The sequence below is a fragment of the Mauremys reevesii genome, linkage group 4 (assembly GCF_016161935.1).
Source record: "Mauremys reevesii isolate NIE-2019 linkage group 4, ASM1616193v1, whole genome shotgun sequence".
Taxonomy (NCBI): Eukaryota; Metazoa; Chordata; order Testudines; family Geoemydidae; genus Mauremys; species Mauremys reevesii.
Window position 1 is genome coordinate 145,928,333 of NC_052626.1, and position 8,367 is coordinate 145,936,699.

The 8,367-nt window shown below is 53.4% G+C and overlaps 1 long non-coding RNA gene across 1 annotated transcript; it reads left to right on the forward strand.

Moving 5' to 3' along the window:
• The first annotated feature begins 2,123 nt into the window (after positions 1–2,123).
• Positions 2,124–7,278, forward strand: LOC120403240. Its single transcript, XR_005597498.1, has 3 exons — positions 2,124–2,205; positions 6,506–6,651; positions 6,894–7,278. It is a non-coding gene; the product is annotated as an uncharacterized LOC120403240 (long non-coding RNA).
• The last annotated feature ends 1,089 nt before the right edge of the window (positions 7,279–8,367 follow it).

Below are 8,367 nucleotides of genomic sequence, written 5' to 3' on the forward strand. Positions count from 1 at the left end.
CCAGGATGTGACCTCACATTAGATCAGGAGGACCAGTTTGGAGACGATAGCAGTGAAAACTCTGGAGAGGGGGATGTGCCTGGCCAGAGACCGGAAGTCCAGGTGTTACTGCAGCTCCCTAACCCCTCCCTCCCATTGTTTTCTAGAGAAATTGGACTTTCAACACTGAGGATTTTGTAGGTTATGGCCAAATAATTTATTGTCCTGGATATTACGCCCTGCATTGCTGTGTGTGTGTGTCTGTGGAGTAGTGCAGACGCCACAACATTTGCATGTCCTCCTCTCCCTTCCCCTCCCCTCCACCAGCCTCTGCTGGGCACAATCCCAAGTGGATGCAGGGCACTGGGGGGAAAGGTTTGGGAAAAGCCAGCTTTGCTGTTTATCCAAGAGTTCAGAGTATGGGCTGTACGGCTTGTGCTGAAGCCCAGGGTCGGTAGCAAGTTCACAACTAGAAATCAGTGCCCCTCTGTCCGTTTCAGCGCAGGCAGGCAGGTGGGGGTGTAGGGGTTCAAACACGGCTTGGATCAATGCTCTCCATCCTAGCTCAGGCTTTGGTTGGTTTCCTTCGTTTCCCCCCAGTCCTGGTAGCTTATTCTGGGAAGTTTCTCAGGCAGCAGGAATTCTCCACGGCCTTTCAGGAGAACTGGGAGTGCAAACCTGCTCGGGCCTCCATAATAGCCACGTCCCTACCACATTCAGGGCTCACTTTGACTAATTTACAAACCCTCTCACCTTGAAATTGACCGACGTCACCATTTCAGATGTTTCCACCTGACATTTCCTGGTATTGTAACCATGGGGGTCCCGACCAACCTGGGAGAATGGGGGAGTTCAGAGGTTGTTGTGGGGGGGGGTCACAGCATTGTCACCCTCACTTCTATGCTGCCTTCAGAGCTGGGCTCCAAGGGCAGCAGCCAGCAACCTTTCTGAAGCTAGAGGAGGTTCCCAGATGTGCAGGTGGGTCCTGCTGTTGGCAGCACCTCAGTTCCTACCTACTACTTGGGAGCACCTCGGCTCCTACCATTTTCGGGGCATCCAGAGAAGTGGACCCCTGAGCCCCAGAAGGAACTGCAAGGGAAGCCCAGAGCCCCCGCTGCAGATGCCAGGCAGAAGCCCCGAGCCCAGGCACCCAGAGCGCCGGCAGGAGTGGGGAGGGGCATGAAAGTCCTGAGCCCAGTGCTCCAGCACTGGCTGCAGCCACAGGGGGCCAGAAGCTCTGAGTCCAGGCAGCCAGAGACGTGACTGGAGCAGAAGCTGCCAAGGCCAAAGCCCTGAGCCCAACGCCGGGCTGATGCAGCGCACTCACTTCTGCATTGCTGCTGCAGGTGCATCTGATATCCCCACGGAGAGGAAGTCCTGTCCCCAGATGGGCAGACAAACAGCTAGGAGGCCCCTACTGGGTTCTCCTGGCTGAGGGGTCCAGTAGGACAGGAAGATTGCATTTCATGGGGCAGGGCTAATTCAGTCTAGCCAAAAAAGGCACAACAAGAACCAAGAGCTGCCAGCTGAAGCCAGAGAAATTCAAATGAGACGTAGGCCCACATTTTTGACAGTGAGGGAAACTTGCCACTGGAACAAATTACCCAGGGGAGAGGTGGAGTCTCTGTTTCCTGGTGTCCTCACGTCACAACTGCCTGTCATTCTGGAAGGTGCCTTTTAGTGACTTACAAGCAATTGGGCTTCATATGGTGCAAAGTATGTGAAATTTCATAGCCTGTGAAATACAGGCCAGATTAGGAGATCGAATTGTGTCATAACTTCTATGAAAAGCTCAGTGTGGGGTGGGGAACAGATTCTGCTGTTTTACTGGGTGGCCTGCTTGCTCCTCAGAATCAGTAATGAGCAAGTGGGGTGATCCGGGGTGCAGCTCAAACACCCAGCTGGGCTGGCCAGGGGCAGACATCAGGCCTGCCAGGGAAAGGTGGGTGTGGCAGTGATGTCACAAAGGCCTTTGGCAGGAACTCAGCCTATTGGGCAAAGATGATGAGGCGTCTGTGACTTCACAGAGCTCCCTTGGCAACGGCCAGGCAGGACAGGGATGCGGGGCAGGGGGAACCTCAGAGAGCCCTGTAGCCTTGCTGCAGCAAGCCTCCAGCTCGCGGTCTCTCATTCAGAACCAAGAGCCAGTTGCTGTAGAGGAAATTCAGTGCGTGTTTTTCATTCCCGCGTGTATTTATTTCCAAGACGTTGTCATCTGTGTGGAAGGTAAGAAAAAATATAGGCTCTAGATATAGATACAAGATAGGGGACTCTATCCTAGCAGATTCACAGGCATCACCACCCTCCTAGGGAAAAAGTTTTTGCTAATATCCGAGCCTTCCACCCTGCAACTTGAGAGCATTGCTCCTTGTTCTGTCATCTGCCAGCTCTAAGATTTCGTGAGAATCAATCTTTCATTAGGAAAATAATTCAAAAATGCAAATACAAAAAACTTTGAGTGAAATCAACCCATCCTGATCTTTAGTGTCTGGGGTGTGGGCCTTGGGCGCCAGACCGAGACAATCATGGGCTAGTAACACCCAGGAAGGCAGTAAAATAATTCCAGTTCTCTTAGCATCCAGGCCTCCCTAATCCAAGGAACAGCTGAGGGCTGCGGGAGACAGAGGGATGCTGAGAATGTCTAACTCATGACTGAAAATACAGAGAGGTGTTATTGGCTTTGGTTGGGGGACAAGTAACAAATCCGTTGGGATTCTTGCCCCAAACAACAATCACCCATTGTCCCTTAGAGCACGAGGGCCCTAACGCGCCTGACTTGCTCAATCTCTCCCCTGCTAGGGCTGAGAGAACTTTCTCCATCCCCCAGGATACCGAGGGAAAGAGAAAAGAAGTGACCTCTCTTTGGTCACACAGCAAGGCCATGCCAGAGCTAGAAAGAGAAGCATAAGAAAGAAGTTGTATCAAAATGTTTTGCATTTCAAACTGACAGATTTCTTAAACAAAGGCAATTTGATGTGTGGTTCGTGAACTGAAATGATACATTCTTGTCTCCACGAGTTTCTAGATTGATGATCCAGTAGATCTATCCCCTAGTTTTTATCCCTAGATTGAGGGAGGAAAACAAGTTTGCCAGTTTTGTGACTGCCCAATGGCTTTCTTGAATTTCAACAAACTAGTCGATTGAACTGAACGATTTGAATAAAGTGAAAGGAAGACAATATTTTCTGCACCTTTCAAGGAAGCTACTGCTGCCCAAAGCTGGGTTAGCATTTCAGCTAGATTTGCTTCCGGGGCCTTAGCTATCACATCAGTGGTGCGACTGTCTGAAAAGCTTGGCAGTGAACATGTTCTACTGAATGTTATTTTTTCTCTTCTATTTAAATTATTTAAAAGATTGTCATAAATTGGGCCCTTATCAGAGGTTGTCAATTTCCAATGTAATGATGACAGTGAGGGAGACTAGCCACTGGAAGAAATTACCCAGGGGAGAGGTGGAGTCTCTGTTTCCTGGTGTCCTACCATCATAACTGGTTGGGAAGGTGCCTTTTAGTGAATTACAAACAATTGGGCTTAATTGGGTGCTAAGAGTGTGAAATTTCATAGCCCGTGAAATAGAGGCCACATTAGGAGACTGAATTGTTTCACAACAATTGTTTCACAGCCTCTATGAAAAACTCAGTGTGGGGTGCGGAACAGACTCTGCTGTTTTACTGGGTAGCCTGCTTGCTCCCCAGAATCAATAATGAGCAAGTGGGGTGATCCGGGGTGCAGCTCAAGCATCCAGCTGGGCTGGCCAGGGGCAGAGGTCAGGCCTGCCAGGGAAAGGTGGGTGTGGCAGTGACTTCACAAAAGCTTTTGGCAGGAACTCAGCCCATTGAGCAAAGACAATTAGTTGGGAATTGGTCCTGCTTTGAGCAGGGGGTTGGACTACATACCTCCTGAGGTCCCTTCCAACCCTGATAGTCTATGATTCTATGAGTGAGGCGTCTGTGACCTCACAGAGCTCCCTTGCCAACAGCCAGGCAGGACAGGGATGTGGGGCAGGGGGAACCTCGCAGAGCCCTGGAGCCTTGCTACCGCAAGCCTCCATCTTCCCTTTAACAGAGAAAGGTTATGAGCAGACAATGGCTAGAAGTTGAAGCTAGACCAATACACACTGGAAAGAAGGCGAGGAGCATTTTTACCCTCAGAGTTTGGAGCAATTCACTGAGGGTTGTGCTGGATTTTCCACAACTGGCCTCTTTTAAAATCAAGCTTGGGTGTTTTACTAAAAAATCTGCTCTAATTCCTATGGGAATTATTTTGAGGCACATTCTATGGCTGAAGTGAAAGAGAAAGTCAGACGACAATGGTTTCCTCTGGGCTTGGAATTAACCTGTGACTCGCTGGGGGCATTTGGAATGTGGCCATTTTGCTTCCCTCTTCCTCCTTCCCTCTTGTCCCTTCTTCTCAATTGGAAACGGGCCACCTGAAAAGCCTGATTTCCACCCTGTGCCCCTTCCATTCATGCTGTAAGCTGAAGGGCATTGTGACTTGAGAGTGAATTCAGCCAGTCAGTGCTAACTCTCCACAGGTGATTTGCATAAGTCAGTAAAGGAACCTGCAGGTTTCTGTGGGAGCGATGCCCAAGGCAGGGCTCAGGCTTCGGGTTTACGCTCCGGGTTAGTGGAGTCAGGGAGCGGCAGGTGGCTGAGTTACCTCTGGTGTCACAATGTTACCGCTCAGGTTCCTCTGCCTGCTGCACCACCTGGGCAGTGACTGTCAAGGGGAAGGTTTTGTGGATTTGAAACTTAGAACCCAGGAAGCGCAGAAGAGGACTGGCTTAGAGAGTTTGGCAGTAAAATGTAGGTTTTGTGGCAATATCCTGTGCAATTGCTACTGGATCCGAGACGGAGACAGCATTCCTGCCCCTCCCACCACCTCTTAGCTGGGCCTACATAAAAGAGACTAGCTAGAGTTTTGCACACTTGTTTGTTTGAGACTGAGCAAATAAGGCCCAACAGATTACTGCTAGGGTGAATTTTGCTGCCTCCTCTCCTTGACTAGAATACAAGCAGTTTCTGATTCTCTCAGATGAAGTAGTTCTTCTAAAATCAAGGGCAAGACCAATCAGTGGCTTTTTCACAACCCCCCCCCCCCCAGCCCCGAGATTTTTTTTATTCAAACTGGGTTTTTTAAATTTATATTGAAAAAGTTTTTTTTTAAACTTATCCAGTATAAAATTTGAAATGATGACAAGTGATGTTAAGGCCTCTAGTTTCTCCAGCCTATTAAAGTAATTTAAATAACTACATATATGAAGAAGTCCATGTTTGCTGCCAAGTGTCAGAGGAAGTCAAAGCACTGAACTGTTGGAAGTCATTGCCTAAGAACCTGGGGGTCCAGAAGTTATTGAAACACTCAGCCAGATTTTGGCAGCACTAGCCTCTTCTGCGGGTACAGAAAGAATATTTTCTTCATTCCAGTTGATGCAGCTACTTCATTCAAATGTAAGAAACTGATTGGGAGTTGGAAAAGGATGAAGGCTTCTTTTCCTCTTGTAATATATGAATAAAGGCTAGAGAGGAGGAGGTGTGAGCTACTACTTCTAAAATCTGGAAGGATGTTATGAGCAGGAACAATCAGTTCAGTGCACAAACTAGAGATACTTCTTTACCTCAGTTTGTTTGAAATGAAAACAAATGGTTCAGTCAACCTTTTTGTTTTTCTGTATCCTGCAAAACCAGCAAGTCAACATGTTTGAATGGATCCCAATTCCTAGCCTCATAGAAGAGTAGGGTTGGAACAGAACTCAGGAGGTATCTAGTCCAACCCCTTGCTGCAGGCAGGACCAACCCCAACTTCATCATCCCAGCCAGGGCTTTGTCAAGCTGACCTTTAAAAACTTGTAAGGATGGAGATTCCACCACCTCCCTAGGGAACCCATTCCAGGGCTTCACCCCCCTCCTAGTGAACTAGTGTTTCCTAATAGCCAAGCTAAGCCTTCCACAGTGCAACTTGAGACCATTGCTCCGTGTTCTGTCATCGGCCACCACTAAGAATTTCATGAGAATCAATCCCTCATTAGGAAAATAACTCAAAAATACAACTACAAAACATTTGGAATTAAATCAGTCCACCCTGACCTGTAGTGTCTGGGGGTGTGGGCCTCTGAGGCTAGACTGAGACCCTCATTGGCTAGAACCACCCAGTGAGCCAGTAACAATATCCACTCCTGTTACCATCCAAGCCACCTCAGTCCAAGGAACAGCTGAGGGCTGCGGGAGACAGAGGGGTGCTGAGAAGGTCTAACTCATGACTGCCAACCCAGAGATGTGTTATTGGCTTTGGATGGGGGACAAGGAACAAATCCGTCAGTCAGAACAACAGGTCCCACTCGGAGCCAGGGAGACTGGGAATCAAGTCCTGCTGGCATTGCCAGCTCTGGCTTTCTGGAGGAGGAGGAAGCCCCCAGCTCCCCTAGCTGACCCTGAGGCACCTTCTGGTCCCAAATGGAGGTGGCCCCGGGTACAGCTATGGAGTGTCCCAGGAGCGTTCCGCTAGTGGCATTGTATTGTTTTCACAGCCAGTTTCGATCGCTGGTTGCTACCCCTTGCCCTGCTGGCAGGGCATTGAGTGGCACCTGTTTCCGGCCACCTGGGTGCGGAGAGCGAGGAGGGTGAAGGGAGGAGCAACCCCAAGCATCTGTCATTCAGCTCCATCTGATCTAGAGTAAGTAAGTGGAGTTCTCCAGAGCCATCCCCTGTGTGGTGGGAATATCCCACCACTGGGGCTCCCAGCCCGTCCCTTGTCAGGGTTTGTTCCCCAGGTGGAGGGTTCCTGTGCCCTGGGGTGGGATGTGTCGGGAGGAAAAATTGCCTCAGCAGAGGGGAGGTGGGCAGGGGAGCAGGCAGGCTCGTTAATGAGAGGCTGCTTTGAAGCCAGACTCATGGCTGCTCCCCACTCCATTCCAGGATGGAGCGAATAAGGCGGATGCTGAGGAGGAAGGCCGGGCACGGGGCTCCAGAGCCAGCAAACATCAGGCAGCCTGCGCAGGCGGAGAGCGGCTCCTCTGTCCCCGCGGGCGGGGAAGAGGCTCGTGGCCAGCGGAAAGGGAGGAGCTGCTTCGCCTGCTGGAGGAGGCGGAAGACAGCAGCTCCTCTAGCTGACCCAGAGGCACCTTCTGGGCTGAAACGGAAGTGGCCCCGGGTTCAGCTGTGGAGCAAAGAGCCAGGGGAGGGCAGGAGCCGGGGACGGCAGCTCTGGGGCTTCCACTGCAGGAAGCCAAGGAGCCAGGAGCTGCGCCCCAGGGCCCAGCAGGAGCCGCCAACCACCGTGGCAGCTGAGGGGCCTCCCGCCGGCCCCAGCCTGGCCCCGGAGGAAACTCCCGCCGGCCCCAGCCTGGCGACTCAGAAGCCTCCCGCCAGCCCCAGCCTGGCGACTCAGAAGCCTCCCGCCAGCCCCAGCCTGGCGACTCAGAAGCCTCCCGCCGGCCCCAGCCTGGCGACTCAGAAGCCTCCCGCCGGCCCCAGCCTGGCGACTCAGAAGCCTCCCGCCAGTCCCAGCCTGGCGACTCAGAAGCCTCCCGCCAGCCCCTGCCTGGCGACTCAGAAGCCTCCCGCCGGCCCCAGCCTGGCCCCGGAGGAAACTCCCACCGGCCCCAGCCTGGCCCCGGAGGAAACTCCCACCGGCCCCAGCCTGGCCCCGGAGGAGCCTCCCGACAGCCCCAGCCTGGCGACTCAGAAGCCTCCCGCCAGCCCCAGCCTGGCGACTCAGAAGCCTCCCGCCGGCCCCAGCCTGGCGACTCAGAAGCCTCCTGCCGTCCCCAGCCTGGCCTCGGAGGAGCCTCCCGCCGGCCCCAGCCTGGCAACTCAGAAGCCTCCCGCCAGCCCCAGCCTGGCAACTCAGAAGCCTCCCGCCGGCCCCAGCCTGGCCTCGGAGGAGCCTCCCGCCGGCCCCAGCCTGGCGACTCAGAAGCCTCCCGCCGGTCCCAGCCTGGCAACTCAGAAGCCTCCCGCCGGTCCCAGCCTGGCGACTCAGAAGCCTCCCGCCGGCCCCAGCCTGGCGACTCAGAAGCCTCCCGCCGGCCCCAGCCTGGCACTTGTGGCGCCTCCTCCTGGCCCAGAGCAGGAGTTCAGTGACAGCACCAGCTCCGTATTCTCCTGCGGGTCCAGCAGCTCCTCCATGGGGTCTGGGAGCCCTGTGTTTCGAGGCTCCCTCTTTGGAGGTGAGGGGAGACCCAGGAGAAAGGGAGGAGGACTGGGGCGGTGGGGGACTAGTAACATCCTGTGCCCATGGGCTCGCCAAGGCACCGGGACTGAGCCACATGAGCCCCACTGACACCAGTGGGGGTAGCACAGCCACACCCCAAGGCAGGGGATGCTGGGTGGAGTCGGGGAGCTCTGGCCTCCCCTGATCATGTTGGGGGGGGGCTGACTGCCACGGGGC